This window comes from Petromyzon marinus, chromosome 4 (assembly GCF_048934315.1).
Source record: "Petromyzon marinus isolate PM22_M1 ecotype Great Lakes invasive population chromosome 4, UKy_Petmar_22M1.pri1.0, whole genome shotgun sequence".
Lineage (NCBI taxonomy): Eukaryota > Metazoa > Chordata > Hyperoartia > Petromyzontiformes > Petromyzontidae > Petromyzon > Petromyzon marinus.
In genome coordinates, this window is record NC_133670.1 from 11,110,927 (window position 1) to 11,130,473 (window position 19,547).

A 19,547-nucleotide genomic window follows, 5' to 3' on the forward strand; every position below is an offset into this window, starting at 1 on the left:
CAAAGTCACATCAAATGTGACCTTTCTCTCAGGAAACTAGCGAGCGGTTTGCGGGAAGGAAGTGGGGACAAGGGAGCACCGTCTACCCGGGGATTCTGCAAGGAAAGCCTCGCGCTCAAGTGTCACGTGCATAACGCTTTTGTAATGGACATAGCAGAGAGAAAGGCTGTACTCGTATGTTTAGGGGCCATCCATTTAGTAGGTACGCAAAATCTGTCCAGACTTGACCCTCCCCCCTCCCTGTGCGCACGCGGACTTTTTACATCCCCCTCCCCCCCCTCATAATTTAATTATAATTAAATTATAATTTGTCTACATAATAATTATTATCGAGGCTTCACCCCCCCCCCACCCCCCCCCCCCGTTTCCTATGCGTACGTACATTGTCAGTAGACCCCCCATACGCAAGCGTATGCATTTGGGTTAATCCCCACTCCCCCCTCCATGCGTACGTACTAAATTGATGGCCCCTTACGAAAAATTCACGAATGCTCAGTCAGCCTCACCACAGTGTTTCTATCTCGGAGTGGTGGGCGGGGGCCTTCATTTCTCACTAAATATACTCCGGGTCACAGGTATACTGGATGAGGCAAGTGGCTAGTCACCACAGTTATAGTGAGCAATATACTGGATGTGGTTTGCCAGATGTAGACATATTTTCCGGGTTGCTTACACGTACAGAACTGGCTGAAATTAAGCCCTGGTTTCTGTAGCAGTCCATGTAGCAGTTATGGATTTAGTCATGGTGGTGACACACGGCTCGAGTCTAGTGCTGTGGAGATGGGATTTATGAATCACATACAGATTATCACGTGCTATCAGATGCTCAACCTGCAGGGCTTTGAGGTCAGTGGGAGATGGCAGTGCAGCAATGGGTTCATGAACCTATCTGTTCAGATTTCAAGTGCTATTTCCTCATATACGTGTTATTTTGTCGAGGTATCGTAACGGGTAACTCTAAAATGAAAAACACTCATGGAATAGAAATTGTCCAACCATCAAATGCAAGATGCTTGTGTCGTGACGTTGAATGAGTCACTGTAGCGCGTGCCGCTGGGAGATTGGTAGACAATGGAGTTAGGGGTAGCAGCAGCCCCGTTCTACCAGTTGGACCCGTGGGCAAGGCACGGAGCCCTCTGGGGGATCCAGAGGGGTGCGGTGCCGAGGGCGGAGCCTGGCCACGCTGGGCAGGATAAAAGGACGAGCTCCGACTCACAGTCGGGGCTGCTGCAATCTGGAATGGAACTCGTCGTGCTGCCATCTTGATCTTCGCCCTCTTCAAGCTGGGAGTCTGGCAGCACGTTGGCTGTCCCGACCCGGTGTGTGGTTATCCCCTCCGGCTGTGAAGGCCGGAATAAAAGAGAGAGAGAGAGTGCCTCCTACTCGTGTCTGTGAATTAGTACACTACACTTGTAAAACAAGGTCCTGAATAAATAAATAACTATTGTATCAGTTCAGATTCTATATCTACATCTCTGATTATAAGTTGATTTTTTTTTTACACTAAAACATGGTCCAATATCAGAATTAGAGTCATCACCTGATGTGTAGAGATATATAATTTCTGGACACTAAGCCATTGGCCAGTCCAGTACTAACTAGTCTGCCTCATTTTCAAATAATCATCACCATCTATGATCGATCCACTGCTGGGTGAAGGCTTCTCCAAACTATCATCTCTCACAGTTCCGTGATGTAAAAATCTATCTGGCAACTGCACACAAACTGCTTAATAAGGTTAATAAGAGTGTCCTTAATTTATATTTATAATCAATACATTGCAAAACACTGTGGAGGTGTGATATATGAATGTCTCTTGCGCACTAAACAATGCAACTTCACTTGCCTCGTCTTGGAGTAACAATGACCCTACATGTCGGTCCTGCTGCCCTGGGGATGTGAGGCGTTGATTGCCCGTGGCGAGATTCACTCTGAGAACACTGACAGATTACCCCCCCTCCCCCGTCCCTCACCACACCCACTTCTTGGTAAACGTGTTTATCCCTCCAGACAATTGTGAATACTGTATAACAAGCATAAATTCAAGCAGTAGGTACAAACATTATCAATATTTCCATAAATTCGTATTTCATGGTATTGACACATGATAACAAAAACAACGCTGCTATTATCCATTGATACATTTGCTGTAATTTAAAATAACAATATTAAGTGCAACAAATATTCTTCGCTGTTGCAATCCAAATAATGAAGTCTGCAAAGAAGAATTCATTATTTGGATGACAACTCAGGCTTTTTCAAACCAGGCCACACTCCACAGTGAGGTGCCACTCTTCGATTTACTAACAAGTTTCAGACAATCTCATCACCTTTGCACAAAAAATAGATTTAGACTTGCATATGGAATACCCCAAACCTACACAGTCACACCCACACTACTGCGACCTGCAGTGTCAATCGAGGTTCACCTGTGGGCTCGTAATCGTAACTGTCGAGGCTTCATTGAGGCTGATGTGGAAGACTATTCTCCCGTGAAGCTCCCTCAGGCTGCTGTATAAAACCACTCTAAGCTTAATAGCGCACAAGAAGGAATGGATGTATATGTTGTTTTAATAATAATTTACTGTACTTAATTTTGCCGGAAAAGTCTGTCTAGGTCTCACGAAGTTTTGAATGTCCTGTGAGAGGTTCGGCCAATTCCTTGATCAGCACATTATTTTGGATGTGAGAGGAGTATCCACAGAAAATCCACAGATACAAGATAACGTAAAAAATATATAGTGAACGTAAATACTCTTTGGTTCTTTCAGTAAAGTTACGTAGAAAATAAAATAAATTTTGATTTGAAGTTTTCGTGACTGCAGGAATCCATACTCTTTGGTTCTTTCGGAAAAGTCACGTAGGTAGAAATAAAATAAAACAAATCACGACGTTTCGATCGCAACACAAGCGGTCGTCATCAGGCAAAGGAGTCAGCCTCTAAAGGCAAACTTTATAAGGGTTTAGGGATGGGCGTAGCCCAAGTGTATACACAACACCAGAAGCACGGGCGGTGCACGAGTGCCAATGCAGCAACAATGTCAATGCAGCAACAATGCCAATGCAGCAACAATGCCAATGCAGCAACAATGCCAATGCAGCAACAATGCCAATGCAGTAACAATGCCAATGTAGCAACAATGCCAATGCAGCAACAATGCCAATGCAGTAACAATGCCAATGCAGCAACAATGCCAATGCAGCAGCAATGCCAATGCAGCAGCAATGCCAATGCAGCAACAATGCCAATTCAGCAACAATGCCAATGCAGCAACAATGCCAATGCAGCAACAATGTCAATGTAGCAACAATGTCAATGCAGCAACAATGTCAATGCAGCAACAATGCCAATGCAGCAGCAATGCCAAACGCTGGCGATGCGGGGGGAAATTAACTCGGAAAAATAGACTAGTACCCGGCAGAATACGACGTTTCGATTGCAACACATGCAACCATCACCAGGTAAGAATGAATGAGAAAAAACAAACATAGTAAACTTAGAAACACAATGCAACACAACACAGATAGCCGGCCAACACAACAGCCAACACCCCACCTGGCTGACCACGCTCCTCCAAAGAATGCCAGGCACGGCCAAGCTCCACCTCTGGTCACGCCTCCTTTCCAGAACCTTTGGGCTGGTTCCCGGAGCTTCTCGACTGACTCCACCCTTCGCCTTTACCCCAGATACGCCCCCCTTATAATAAGGCATTATGTAATGCAGCCATCACTGTAATTACCCCTACAGGCCAGCAGGTGTCACCCTGTCATTACACCTCTGTGGGAGAGCAGGGCATATTGAGAGATTTTGTCAGAAAAGAGGCCAACCAGGACCAATGGGCAGGGATCTAAAGCCCCACACTGGCTTGGTGGGAGAAGCAGGGTCGACATCTGTGAGGGTTAGGTGGTCCGCCATGTTGCCAGATGGAACAGCAATTCCCCTGTTAGGAATGTGGGCGGACCATCGGCACTACCCGACACAACCAGGGTTTATTCGTTTGGGTAGTAAACAGCATGCCGTCTCTGTCCTGAGAGACACAGGCTGTAGTGGGATCGTGGTTGATCGGAAGTACGTGGAGGAATGCTGCTTAGAAGGAAGAACAAGCTTGTGCTTATTGATGGATGGGACAGCACGTCAGTGTCCACTTGCAAGAGTGTAAATCGACTCTCCATTCTTAAAGGGGGTTGTGCAAGTGTTATGCATGGACCACCCATTGTTTGATGTAGTGATTGGGAATGTGTTGGGGGGGCCGGCAGCCGGGAGACCCTGATACGACTTGGCTGCAGCAACATGAAGCTAGGGTGAACGCTAGAGGGGCAGAAATTGCCCAAGTTGTGGTTACTCGTGAGCAAGCAAAGAAGGCCAAAATGCTGGTGAAACCCTTAAAGGTGGTAACCACAGGAGGGCAGCAGATGACATCACAAGAGCTGAAGGAACTGCAGACCTCGGATCCGAGTTTAACAACTTTGTGGGAAAAAGCTAAGCTAGGTCGGGCCCTTGTAACACCAAATGAGACTTCTAGCCAACTTGTGGTAATCAATGCTGTTTATGCAGTTGATCGTCCCACTGAAATTACGGAATCAAGTGATTGCTTTAGCACATGATTCTTTGATGGCTAGACACATGGGCGTCAGGTGGACGCTGACTCGCGTATTGCCACATTTCTATTGGCCCGTAGTGGCCAGAGACATAGAACGCTACTGTCAATTATGCGATATCTGTCAACGGACAGTTGCAAAGGGCAGAGTAAGTAAGGTACCATTAGGGCAAATGCCGTTGATTGAAACACCTTTTCAATGAGTGGGTGTTGATTTAGTAGGACCTCTTCCAGTGAAGGAAAGGGGACACCGATACATTTTAACGTTGGTGGAGTACGCTACGCGTTACACCGAGGCTGTGGCATTAAAAACACTTGAGATGACTGAAGTGGCAGAAGCTATGGTTGAAATCTTCGGTCGCGTTGGGGTACCCACTGAGATTTTTACAGATAGAGGGGTACAATTTACGGCAGATTTGATAAAGGAGATCAGTCGACTCCTGTCTGTCAGACAACTGTGGACGACCCCTTATAACCCAAAATGTAATGGGCTGGTCGAAAGATTCAATGGGACGTTGAAGAACATGCTGTGATGTATGTTGTCAGAGCAACCTCGTATGTGGGACAGATATTTACCAGCATTACTTTTTGCCGACAGAGAAGCACCACAATAAAGCTTGGGGTTTGCCCCATTTGAATTGTTTACGGTCGCTCGGTGCGTGGACCCCTAAGCATACTTAAAACACTGTGGTCAAAAGACAAGACTGAGGTAGAGATGAAGACGACCTACCAGCACGTTTTTGAGCTCCGGCAGAGGCTGGAGCAAACCTGCCAATTGGCTAGAGAGTCGTTAAGGACAGCCGCAGGGAAGAAGAAGCGATTATATAGTCGACGGGCTAAATACCTGAACTTTATAGTAGGCGATTTCGTTCTACTGTTGTTGCCTACTGAGCAAAACAAACTGCTGCTGAATTGGAAAGGTCTATATAAGGTAATCGGAAAGGTAGGAGTGGCAAATTACAGGGTAGAGGTCAACAGGACTGAAAACCTGTACCATGCCAATATCCTAAAGAAATATATTAAGAGAGAAACGCCCCTGTTTTGAAGCCTGATATGGAGGTGAATGGATGTGGCATCACCCACTTGGAGGTAGTGATGGGGGGTATCATCTGCTTGTCTGAAGATGGGGAGGTAGGCGAGGAACCAGGAATTGGTTTGGTACCATTACCACGGGATCCAGAAGAGAGGTGGGGGGACATTAGTGTTGGTACTGACCTAAGACCCCAACAACAGCAACAAGTGTGGAACCTCTTGCAAAGGTATAATGGGGGTACTAAAAAGTAGACCAGGCAGTACAGAACTCACTACCCTCCGCATCATGCTGACAGATAACACGCCCGTGAGACAGAACCCTTACCCTGTACCAATTGCAGTGAAGGATCAAATTGATCATGAAGTGAAGGCAATGAATCTTGACTTAAAACTTTCGTGACTGCAGGAATTCATATTATTTGGGTCTTTCGGTAAAGTCACGTAAATAGGTTCAAAGAAAATAACAAAAAATAATAAGAAATGTCTACGTTTCGATCGCAACACAAGCGGTCGTCATCAGGAAAAGGGGGGTTAGCTTCTAAAGACAACTATACTCTTTGGTGCTTTCGGTAAAGTCACGTAGGTAGAAAAATAATTATTATGGATTCCTACAGTCACGAAAGCTTCAAATCTAAAGACAACTGTTTATAAAGGTTTGAACTGAGCATAGCCCAAATGTCAGCAGGCAATGTTAATCAATTTCATGTGAGCCCACCGCATTAAAACAATGATCAGCCACGGCCGAGGTATTGGTCCTACCATGTTCCATTTCAAACCTTAATAAACAGTCGTGTTTAGAAGCTAACCCCCCTTTTTCTGATGACGACTGCTTGCGTTGCGATCGAAACGTCGTAGTTTTTTGTTATTTTTTGTTATTTTCTTTGAACCTATCTAAGTGACTTTACCAAAAGACCCAAAGAATGTGAAGGCAATGCTTGACATGGGGGTGGTTGAGGAGGCAGACTCTCATTATTCCAGCCCTGTTGTCTGCGTGAGGAAGAAGGATGGCACAGTGCGATTCTGTGTGGATTATCGACGCTTGAATAGTATCACGGTGGCAGATGCTGAGCCCATCCCAAACATGGAGGCGTTGTTCACGCAACTGGGGGGGTCTCGGTACTTTTCAAAGCTTGACCTGACAAAAGGGAACTGGCAAATACCAGTGGCAAAGAACGATTGGCACCAGACGGCATTTGCAACTCATGATGGGTTGTATCATTTTGCGAAAATGCCCTTCGGTGTGGTATATGCACTGGCAGTGTTCAGTCGAATGATGAGACGGCTGCTGACAGGGATTCCCCAGGCTGCAAACTACATAGATGATACACTCATCCACATGACAACTTGGAGAGAGCACCTGGAGGTACTGGAAGCAGTGCTAGAGTGTTTGAAGAACAGCCACCTGACGGCCCGACTGCCCAAGTGTGAAGTTGGTAAGAGGGCTATTGATTGCCTTGGACATCAGGTGGGTGAAGGGAACATTCGGCCTCAGGAGGCTAAAGTCTAAAAGATTGCATAAGTCAAAGTTCCAGGCACGAAAAGGGAACTGCGTTCGTTTTTAGGATTGGTTGGGTTTTACCGCAAGTTCATCCCAAACTTTGCTGAAGTGGCTAAACCTTTGACGGCTAGAATTCGCAAGGGAGAACTGAACCACGTAACGTGGAGTGAGGAGGCAAAGCAGAGTTTTGAGGGGCTACGGAAAGCCTTGACCCACGAACCAATTCTGAAGCTGACAGATGTAGACAAAGCATTTATGCTCCGCACAGGCGCATCGGGAAACGGGCGAGGAGGTGCAGTACTACTCCAGGAATGTGAGGGAGAGTTGTTTCCAGTACTCTATGCAAGCCAAAAACTACTATCCAGGGAGTGCAACTATTCCACAATTGAGCGGGAGTGCATAGCTCTGGTATGGGTGGTACACAAGTTGCGAATGTATCTATATGGAAGGGAGTTCATATTAGAGACTGATCACAAACTCCTCTTGCACCTGAATTGGGCTAAAATGGAGAATGGCAGGGTGATGCGTTGGGCCTTGTCACTACAGCCATATAATTACAGGGTAAGGGTTCTCAAAGGATGTGAGAATGTAGGGGCGGATTTCCTGAGTCGAAGCGAGACCGTTTCCCCAACGGTTTAAGGATGCTTCAGCATGCTACGCAAGGGAGAGTTGAGGGAGCCTCAACTTCCGAAGGGGGGAGGCATTGTGGCGTAGTGCATGAAACATACCCCGTGAGCTGGAGAGAGAAACCCGTGGTTTTGGGTGCGGTCCTTTGTGTGGAGCCAGGAACCACCACAGCGTGGTCAGACCGCTGTAGGGAACAGGTTTTGAGGAGAACACGCCAACCAGGGGTAGGTAATCTCAGACCATTTATAGACGGACCTCTCACGTGATTGGCCCAGGGATGAAACAATGGACCTGAGCAGCACTATAAAAGGGGCACCCGAATTGGCAGTGGGAGCTCAACGCAGAAGCAGCAGCAGGGGTGGTGGCGGCAGCAGCAATAGTGGCTGGGCGAGCTCCCACCCTCGAGCAGCGACGGCGAGTGAGGACCAGGGAATCTTCACTAAGTATCAGTTGAGGGCTGTTTCCCACTCTACAGAATATATATTTTATAAGGAAACATTAGGTGACAGTAGTATTATTGCTGTTATCTGTTTCCAGTGGCCAACCTGGGGATTGAGCCAGGGCAGGTGGGACGTCTGGGATGGAGCAAGAGTATGCCAGGAGCGGCAGGAGCGGGGAACCAAGCTGGCTGCAGCCTGGCACTGGCCAAGAATGGAGTCTGTTGCCATCTGGTTACCGGAGTGGCTGCTTGGCTGCCCACGGACATCTCCCACTGTCCGAAGAGGGGTTAGCAGGTGAGGGGTGGAAACCCCGGAGGAGGAACCCGGGGCACTCTGTGCAGCAGAATGCCCCAGGAGAGTAGGGGAGGTGTAGGACCCCCCCTTCTCCCGAAGCTTCTGTACGAGTCTCTTGAAAGCGGTACGAATGTGGTGGCCGACGTCTGCCTCACCGCCCTCGCTGGGCAGGTGGGGCGCAACTTTCGCTCCCTCCACTCCCTCTTCCACCCCATCAATCAGCTCCCGCTGGGGCCCCGCCGATCAAGTGATCGGCCCCTCCCGCGCTAGCGCCCTCTCGGAAAGACATGACTGAACTACTGGCTTACCGCCGTACAGAGTTAGCCATCACTCACCCGCGCGTACACACCACCACTAATGCTAACGCGGCGGCGCGAACACACTCGCACCTGCGGGCGGTTACTTCAACGTGCACTCGTGCTGCGGCTCCACCCTCACTCTCGCCGCGCGCCCGCTCACGCCGTCGCTCCACACATAAATCACTGACACCACACCGAGGCTCTGTGATAACGTTTATTCACGGCGCAAACCCTGCACTGCCCATAGGGAATATTTCTGCGAGCAGAGCCTTGCCTACTGCTATCCAAGTCCCCAAACACTCACACGCTCTGTCTGTCTATCACGTACCTCGCAGCTGTACTCACGGCATCGCACAGACGCTGTGAGAGTCGGAGGGAGGATGACAAAAAAAACCTTACCTATTACTGCCTCGGAGCAACACTCGCTGGCATCACACGGATGCTGCGAGCGGCTCGATGAGGCAGGACGGCAGGAGGGGGTCTTGGCGACCAAGCTGTTGAAGATGAGTTCTCTTGAACTGTATTTGGCTCCCCTTTATATGCCCAGGGTTACATTATCCTGCGCAGCCAATCGTGCACCTACCTGTGATTTTCAATCGTTTCTCTTCCCTTACATGGAGCGTTACAATGATTATTTCTCGACCTATTGTCCCTGCACCCGTACTCATTAATTCCTGACTCAGCCTGTTTAATCTGGAAGGGCATCCGGCTGGCGAATACAAACCCTGCCCGTGTGCATTCGGTCTGTGGTGTTGGGATCCCCTGACCTCATTGTCTGCTCTGCTCGCTTAATATTTCACCCCAGCCCCCTCCCCGATGTCGTGCACGACTCATTGCTGCTGGCCCAGTGAACCTTTGTGCGCCCATACAATTTTAAGCCAATTTAGGGGCACCACAATGTGACTTGTCCTGTGGGGGTCGGCCAATCTCCTGGCATCGGGAAACCATGGGACTTCCCTCCTAGGGGCCCTTTGGATGAAAACCCGTTGTGACAGGCGACCCCCCCGCCGGGACACTACGTGTGTGCTGCGTGCGTGTGTGTGTGCTGCGTGTGTGTGTGTGTGCTGCGTGTGTGTGTGTGCTGCGTGTGTGTGCTGCGTGTGTGCTGCGTGTGTGTGTGTGTGCTGCGTGTGTGTGTGTGTGCTGCGTGTGTGTGTGTGCTGCGTGTGTGTGTGTGTGTGCTGCGTGTGTGTGTGTGCTGTGTGTGTGCTGCGTGTGTGTGTGCTGCGTGTGTGTGTGTGCTGCGTGTGTGTGTCTGCTGCGTGTGTGTGTGTGTGTGCTGCGTGTGTGTGTGCTGTGTGTGTGCTGCGTGTGTGTGTGCTGCGTGTGTGTGTGTGTGTGCTGCGTGTGTGTGTGCTGTGTGTGTGCTGCGTGTGTGTGTGCTGCGTGTGTGTGTGCTGCGTGTGTGTGTGCTGCGTGTGTGTGTGTGTGCTGCGTGTGTGTGTGTGTTGCGTGTGTGTGCTGCGTGTGTGTGTGTGCTGTGTGTGTGTGCTGTGTGTGTGTGCTGCGTGTGTGTGTGCTGCGTGTGTGTGTGTGCTGCGTGTGTGTGTGCTGCTTGTGTGTGCTGCGTGTGTGTGTGCTGTGTGTGTGTGCTGCGTGTGTGTGTGTGCTGCGTGTGTGTGTGTGTGTGCTGCGTGTGTGTGTGTGCTGCGTGTGTGTGTGCTGCGTGTGTGTGTGCTGCGTGTGTGTGTGCTGTGTGTGTGTGCTGCGTGTGTGTGTGTGTGCTGCGTGTGTGTGTGCTGCGTGTGTGTGTGTGTGCTGCGTGTGTGCTGCGTGTGTGCTCAGGGTGGGGGCCAGGGGGGAGTCGCGGCGCTTGTGGAGTTGCTCCGTGGTCGTGGCACCACAGGAACACGTGGTGTGATCGGATGTGTGTGGGTGGTTCCGTGCTTATTCTTAAACGTTTGATTTTCTTTACGGTAGCCTGCTACCAGGCTATAACTTAGCTGCTTAGAGTGGTCGGCGTCGAGCTCAGGTAGAAATAAAAGCTGACATCCCTAACAGCCAGGTCTCTGGATGGTCTAACACCAGCTTGCCGTGATACACCCCATCCATCAGCCCTCCGTGGATAGGCAACGTGACACAAGTAAACATGCAATGTTGGGAAAACGTTTGCCCAACATTGCATGTTTACGTTTGCCCAACATTGCATGTTTACGGGGAATTATTTAATTTCAACATATCTGCTCATCTTAAAAGAATGTAATCCAAGTGGAAATTTACTTTGATACAATGTCAGCATTACTACTGCTTTTCAAGCACACACTGTATTGGACAGACCGCGTGTTCATGCATGATTTCACTTCCAATGTTCCACAAATAGCTGTGGATGAGGACATGATTTGGGAGTTTGCCACATTTTCAGCAATTAGTAACTATTCCATCTCATAAGCATTAATAATTGTGGCAGCACTGCACTGAACAAAGCCTTAATGAGTGAAAAAAATATAAGTAAGATAATACCTAATTGTAGACTTGCACACAATTATTCCAAGCAGACATTGAATACACAGGTTGACAAAATACAATGTTTTTTACGTGAATGATTGTGGTTTTATTTTTACGTCTATAATTTGGAGAAAAAAAAGTTCATATAGAGGAATTTTGTGCTGGAAATATCTTAATGGTTGTGACAATCTGCAAAATGTTCGGGTTTTTTGTTCTGCTAAATTCAGCTTATTCCAGATTTCAACTTTGAAAATGTTGGTTAGATTGACATGTGATGACCACTCTTCACAGGATCACATAAACGGTGTGCCCTGGGTTTTTTTTTTATAATCGGGCCTATTGACGTTGCTCCAAAAATTGCCCTATGAAGTCGTCGTCCTGGGCTCATTCTCTGACAAGGGATCAAGTCGGATGTGAGAGCATAAGCCGAAACGGCAGCATCCACCCTCCGGCACCAACCCTTTGGGTCCCTCCTATCAACCCCCCTAAGGGAGAGCTCCATTTCAATCCTCATTTCTCGACAGTAACAGTCGATCTGATGTAGCCAAGAGGCCTGGTGGCCGGCCCCCTGGCCTCGACTACCCACAAAGAGCAGAGAGGACCTGCAAGGCAGGGTCGACATAGGGGTATTGAGTCAAATGCCTTTAAAGTTCCCGAGTTGATATTCCTGAATCGTACAGCTAGCAATTATCATCCTGCAGTAGCCATTGGTTAGCAAAATCATCCCCTCAGTACCCAGGATTTTGTTTTGTTTTGCCAGAGCTGTCTTGGGCTCGGCTCCAGAAAAAAACATCTCCACCTCCACACCTTACCTGTCTTCCTCCTGTAAGCGACCTGGGGGCTCCGGGAAATTACAACCTGGTTGATACCTTAATATTCTGCAGGGAGACCGGGTGACACAGAACGGTGAACTCCTTGGTGCCCAAGTTCAGCATCGAAATGCATCCATCTCGTGAAATTATTCTCAATTGATATGATGATGATGGTGGTGGGGGGGGGGAGAGAGAAAAAGAGAGAACATGAATTTAAAATGGAGAGCCTTAACTTGCTGGAAACGTTTTGGAAAGGCAAGCTATCAGGAGAGCAGGGACACGTTTAGGTCGATCGTGTACAATATAGGAATTTTCCTCCCTTTCTTTCGGTTGGTGAACGGCGGCCTTGGGACGTGGTTTGGGAAATATCGCCGGTCGTCTTTGTGTGCCGAGCGTGGAGCCAACTTGATTTCTATGCGCCGACAAGAACAACCTAGCGACACAGCAAGTGAACTTGAGCAGAGCCTGGAATGAAATGCACGTGCCTGTCAGAAATTTTGATGGGAGTATGACATTGCCTTTAGCAAATAGCACCTGAACCTGAATATAACAGAGCGCAGCAGTGGTGGAAGTGGTGGTGCTCCTTGTAGTTCAAGAGCTGCTGGTTCTTACAATTCTCTGTAAACTTACATTGTTAAAAAAAAAGTTTGTATTCAAATACTTTAATGTTAATTTGTGTAACTGATTAAATTATATAATATATTCATTTAAAATGTATCATCTATTAATATAGAGCATGTTTAATCCCTAAATACAGTACAGTACTGTATCTCTCCTGTTCTTTCAACACGCATGTTGTGGTTTCAGATAAAAACCGTGTCCTCCCTTTTTTTTAATTCTCCCCTCAACTTGTGGTGCACTTGCCATTAAATTCTCAGTTATCGAGGTCATAATTTGGCTTCTCTGTGTATTAACATTTGTTGCCCAGATCCAGTCCAAATTCCTCAGCCTCCTCTTGACTGCCTTGCTCTCGCCTGTAATTAACTTTGTTCTCTCATTGGCGATGTTGATGTCACACCATGATGACTTCCAGTGTTCAATGTGCTGAGGACCAAGACAGCTGTCTGTCGATACGTTTGTCGATGAAAACCCACAGTACATTTCATTTCCAATGTCTCCATGTGGCCTCCTTCGTCTCCATTTTCTAGGCAAATTCGATTCTCGCTCACGGTCACCAACAGTGACGATTACAGGCCGTTACGGCTTTAAAAGTGGGTTGACTTAACCTGCAATGGCTTGCCATGTCACAGCGCTATGTAAATTACTGTTCGTGTTCTCATTATTGTTGTTATTATTAACTATTGTGCTCAATATCAACACTGAAGCTGACAAACGCAGCTGTTTTGGGTCCGTGCCACATCATCCCATGCTGTGTTGCATCAGCGTTAATGGATGCCTACTGGCTAACAGCACCTTAATGCCTCCAACAGCAAATATACATATACATCTCAATGCATTTGTACGAATAAACTACTGTGTATTAATGTGCAAACGCAACGTAGCTATTTTGATGCATTGACAAGTATTAAAAAACGGATTTACTCAACAACTGTTAACATTGCAGTTTGAGAGCTGGTTGTTAAAAAAAAACAATACACTCAATAGGGTGGCCAGATGTTTTGTGACCCCCATTTAATTCTCTAAAACCTTAATATGAATATGCAAAGGGGAAAAAAAGTTTGGGGTCAATTAATTGGGTGGCACAAGACATCTGAACCACCCAGTACACTTGGATGTTGCTGCAGCTAGGTGTCTGGTCTCTTGTTGCACTCATCATCATTCAAAAGTTATGCAACATCACGCTTCATGTTTCCCTGCCAACGTCACTGTTCTATGTTATGAACCGCAACAGTTATGCATATGAAGTGTGCACAGTATTTACAGAAAACATATTTATAGAAGACATTCAACGTTTGTTACAGCTACATCTGAAATTGTGGCTTTCAACTATGACTTACAGCAGTGATTTGCAAGTGTGATTTATCGTTTTTTCGTATTTTTTTTAAACTACTGCTGTACATTTTTTTCTAAATTATGCTGCTGTTTTGTTCGAGTTTAAGTATCATTGTTTAACCGATCTACCCATGTAACTTCCTGTAAATTTCCACCAATGCCACCCCAACTTGGCCTGCACAACCTGTGGTACAGAGCGTCATGGTTCATCGGGCTCTTCCAGATTGAAAATAAAATGTCTGTGTTGCTTACATCTGGCTGGGTTGGAATAGTGGCACAGTGGCTAGTGCACTGCTCTATGAACCTACTCACCCGAGTTAGATTCCTGACCACGACTAACATTAGTGCTGTGTGATATCTGAACCAGTTCAGGATCCTCCATCCTCATTCAACCCACACTGGCCAGCATGGTGAAGCATGGTCAAACATCCCCCATGACCCACACAGCATGGGATACCTTCATAATTGGGCTGACAAAGTGGCTATAACATATATAATTTTTGCTATTTGTGCTATTTTATTCTTAAAGTGAATCTTGGATTTTCTCATTTAATTACAGAGCAGCCATGCAGATTATATTTAAAGATGATTATTTATAGATATTATTATATTTACATAAGACATCCGTGAGGTCCTCACTGCCCACATGCTCTGCTTGGAATGGCCAGCTCTTCATGAGCGGTTGCATTTTATAATTTCACAACAATTGGGACAGTTAATGAATTGTGCGCACATCTGACACACATCTGACACACATCTGATACACATCTGATACCAGTGTTAGCGATCTGCGTTTGAATCAACCAGCAGGGTAGAGCCGTGGACGTGGAGCCAGCGTGCACTGCCGTTGTTTGATTTCTCTCTCTCTATATTTAAATAATCTGTACACACAGGTGTGCAACTTTATCTTTGTAGTCCCCCCTCCCCCCCCCAAGGTGGTGTCCGCACTTGGCAGTGTCGGTGCAATTGGGTCGCGGAGAGCAATGAGCGGTACGCACCCACTCTGGGGTCAAGGTCCGCTGATTTGCACGTGGAATGTGCAGAAAGGAGTATTCGTGTGTGTGTAGTAGTAGTAGTAATTGACTAATATTGATGGGTGTACTGACCGTTTGACTTTGCGTTTCCCCGTGGATCAACTTGTATTTAATTGTGCAGCGCGTAAAATATCACGACATGCGCTCTCATTTCCATCAACCTACTTTACCTGTATAGGTTTGTAATCGGTTGGATATATTTGAACCCAGGAACTTTCCAATAATCAGATATTGATTGATGCTAATTGTCAATTGATTGATGCTCATCACAGCCCACCCCCCCTTCTTGCATTATGTCCAAAATGTAGGTGGCTGTGAGAAGGAGGCCAATAGGGTTATTGCTTTACCAGGTTTGTCATGGACTATGAGAACCACTTTGTAAAGAGAAGAGGGATACGTCTGAGGGTTATGAAATGGGTATTTGAAGCAGGAGTGCTCTATCTGTATTATTGTGTGGATCAGAGAGGGCAGAGAGGGGAAGAGTGGACCGTAAGTAGAGTGGATCACCTCTATGGCCTCTCTATTTATGTGCTATGAAGGACTATTGTCTAAACCATTGGCTTTTATATAGGTTTTCTTTTAAGGCTAACAGTGTTATTGACGAATGTGTTGAGTTTTTTTGTCAATCGTCTTTGTACACCACTGCCAGCAGCATCGCCAAAAAAATCGCATTTGTATAGTTGCGCGACAAATTAGAATGTCACGCCTACAGTTTGAACAGCATACATTTTGGAATAGCATTCTGTGTGCAGTATTATTACGTGGATACTTCCATCAATGGATTGTGCTGAAAGCAAGAACCTTAAGCATAGCGTAGCAATTTATTTTTTGTTATAATTTTTATATTGTTCCCACACACGAACCAACGTTGTTATTGAGTTTGTTTTCACGATTCTGTCGAATTGGAGAAAAAAAGTGAGACTCGAAGTAAAATTTCTGTGCAAGAACCTGCAATCGGCGAACCACTGAGTGACTCTCTCTCTCTCATGATCATAATTGCAATTGAGCATTGACTATAAGCAAGGCTTATACCTAACAACACCGTGGGTGGTATAGTAAATTATACTTAAGATTTTTCAGTGCTGCCGAGACGCGTGAGAGGGCTACAGGTGGTGCCAACGACCTGAAGCCTTTTGAACATTCTAGTAAGGCAGACTTTGACATTGCAGCTGCAAGGTCCTGAAATGTTATCTTTAATGATACTGTGCAACCGATTGCCTTTGGCTTGATAATGGTTGAACGTTGCACTGGAATGTGGAGCCGATTTCTTTGAATACCAGAGAACTGTGCACCCGTGCAGATGTCAACGCGTGTTGTCATAGGTGGTTGGTGTCTTAAGCCACTGGTGTGCTCTAAACACACCACCCAGAGAAGCACTGTACCTCCGATTAGCGCGGTTGACTACGTACGGTGCGAAAGAAGTTCAACATACAGTACATACAAGTACCACCACCTCATACGCGAGGTATTCTGAAGGAACTCCGCCTTGTTTTTATATCTGGTTGAGTTTGTCGGCCAGCACTTGATCCAATATTTGTCTACTCTCGCTACAGTCAGTGCGTCCTGTTATGAAGGGTACCCCATGGACACGGTTTCCCTTGCAGACCGCCTGTATCATGCACGATCTACTGGTGGACCTGTTCGCGAATGTGACGCATGCTTGGAGTTCAAGACTTGAATATTTTGAAGAGTCAATGTTCATACCCCTTGACATTCCAAAAGCATTTTATCGTGTCTTGCACCACACGCCAATTGCCAAGCTGCAATGATTTGGCATCCACCCTAATCTGTAATCGTAGATTTCTAGCTTTCTAACTGATTGGAAGCCAATGTGACCATTAACTCAATGCCCTGTTTTGTCTCCAACATTATGTCCTCGCCTTGTTAATGACTCTTTATCTTCCACTCAAAATATGACCCACGCCTTTGCAGATGACAGCAAACTTTATGCATGAAGCTAATTTAAGACACAAGAAGAAAGTATTCGACGTTTAGCTTCCCAATGTGCAAATACTTCATAATCATCACCAGCTTGAAAATAATTATTTACTGGGGTGACAAAAATCTGATGAGCTCCACGAAGGAAAAATCAATCCATGGGCATTTCATGTCGGGCTTGCAATACCACGGTTCCTCCAAGCATGCTTAATAACGGTGTTCTTATCCATAGTAAACCCATGGACTGGCTGCTGCTAATCTGGCTAAGGAGGCATTGAAGAAGCTTGGTTATTTTTTTCCATGCCAGAGCCTCTAACTCCGAGCAATCATTATGACTATACAAGGCAAGAGACACATTCAGCCAAAGTTGGAATTTTGTTGTCATCTGTTGGGGCTGGAGCAACCCCGTACTTACCTCACTGCACTGGACAGAATTAAACATAAAGCAGTCAGAGTGATTGATAAACCAGCACTCACTAATCCACTCTTGCAACTCGCTCGCCAATGGTCAGTCACCTCAGTATCATTCTTCTATCGTTATATGGTTACTGTTTCTGTGAACTTTACTCACTGATTCCTCCACCCATGTTGAAGGACTACCAGACTGACTGTTTAATCTCATCCATATTGTGTTCAACTACTATACTGCAGGCCACAACAACTTGTTCACTCACTCACTCAGAACACTGCCGATCAAAACACTTCTCTGTCTGTGCTGATCACAATGCCCTCCTATCGTCTCTTTTCCCAAGCACTTACAGCAACTTCGCTTCATTAAATAAGCACGTTAACTAGTAATAGGGTTTTACCCATTTATCTGGCACTAAAACTGACACCTTTATACAAGGGATCATGTTTGCAATAACCACAACACAAGCTATATCTTGCTACTGTTAAAGGAGGTCTCATAATGTAAGCACGTTAACTTTTATCGATGACAACTTTGATATTTGCCGATTGTTGTGGGCCGCTTGACGTTTTGGGCGATGTGGGCCTCTGTGTCGTGAATATTGGTTAGTGTGTTAGAGGAGGCGACAGCAAAGCAATGTAGAGGCTCTTCAAGGAGTTGTAGATTTGAAGCCACTGTAAAGAGCTCTCTTCATTTGGCTGTGGAATTGGTTCAGAATGAAAAGCTCCTACAAATTGTTGTGGGATGAGAATGGCTTGAACCATGGGACTTTAGGCCACAGAAGCCATCTATTATACACTTCTTTACCAATAGTTATATGATGTTTAGATTATTATCTTTCCTATTTTTGTGTGATTACAGCAACTTGTGTACATTGTACAAAGTTGCTCTACATTTTTATTATTATTATACATTTTAGAAACGTAACCGTGTTTGGTAATAATCACTTACAATTTCGTCTCAGCAAATGCTTCTTGTGCACCTTGAGCTACTCAGACTATTTTGTGCGTTTTGTATTATTTATCACGAGTACACCGTGACCAAAAATGTGCAGTATTGTAAACGGCCAAAGAATGTTGATAAAAATGTATGCGGCCATAAATGGTATTTTTTTTGGGCTTCACAACACACCCTATAAAACAATATTTGCCCTGTTGACATTACCAAAGCTCAGCTTTATTGTGCACACTCTGCACGGCTTAACTTTTCCATAACCGCACCAAATGTGTGTGTGCTGTATTCCTCAAATACCACTTTAACGGAAATAAATTGCCTCTCTCCCTCCCTGTATACATATAAACAGTGTGTCAACTCCAATCTAGTCTTTTCCAATGGCACTGACAATGCTTATTAAATGTGACTTTTCTGCAGGGGCTTCTGTGGACAGTGACATCATAGAGTTCAAAGGGGTTATATTCCACCATGGGCGGCCCACATTAAAACTCACATGGAGGCCTGTTATTAATGCCCTCTTTGAGAACGTTATCCATCGACATTACAAATACTGCGGCATTTAATAGGTGTAATGTGAAATCGTGTTTTAATTGTGTTAGTTTGCACGTAATTTCTAGGTGGGGTGGGGGGGTGATATAACAATGTCATTAGGTGAATACAGTTTTTTATTGTCTTCAGACATTACCTTTAAGTGGCTTAGCATTAATTTGTTTTACCGTTGCACTCATTTAGAATAAGCGTTCTAATTTTCATTTACTCAAAAGCACAACATGTCTCGTTCAATGGCGAATAATAAAAAAAAGTATCTAATAATGAGATAAGTGCCTGTATCTTCGCATGCTTGTCTCGTAATAACATATTAAGAGCTCATTCATCATCATCAGCCTTCAAGTTAAGTCTATTTATTGAATCAGGTGGAACTCAAGAGGTCAGGATGGAGTCTTATTTGCGAGAGTGATCTGGGTTCCCCAAAATGACAAAAGAAAAAAACACATTAGATAAAGTACAGCAATTATGCAAATATAAATTAGTAAAAACAATGTGTCATGTGAGACATTCAAAATATTGTGCAACCATAAATCAATTCTCTGTCATGTAAGTCGGATTGTACTGCTGAGTCTTAGAATGAGCCAATGATCCTGTAATGTAAACGTCCACCTAGCACCTACACACGAGCTGATTCCATCGCTCCATCTCCTTCAGTGGATGAACCT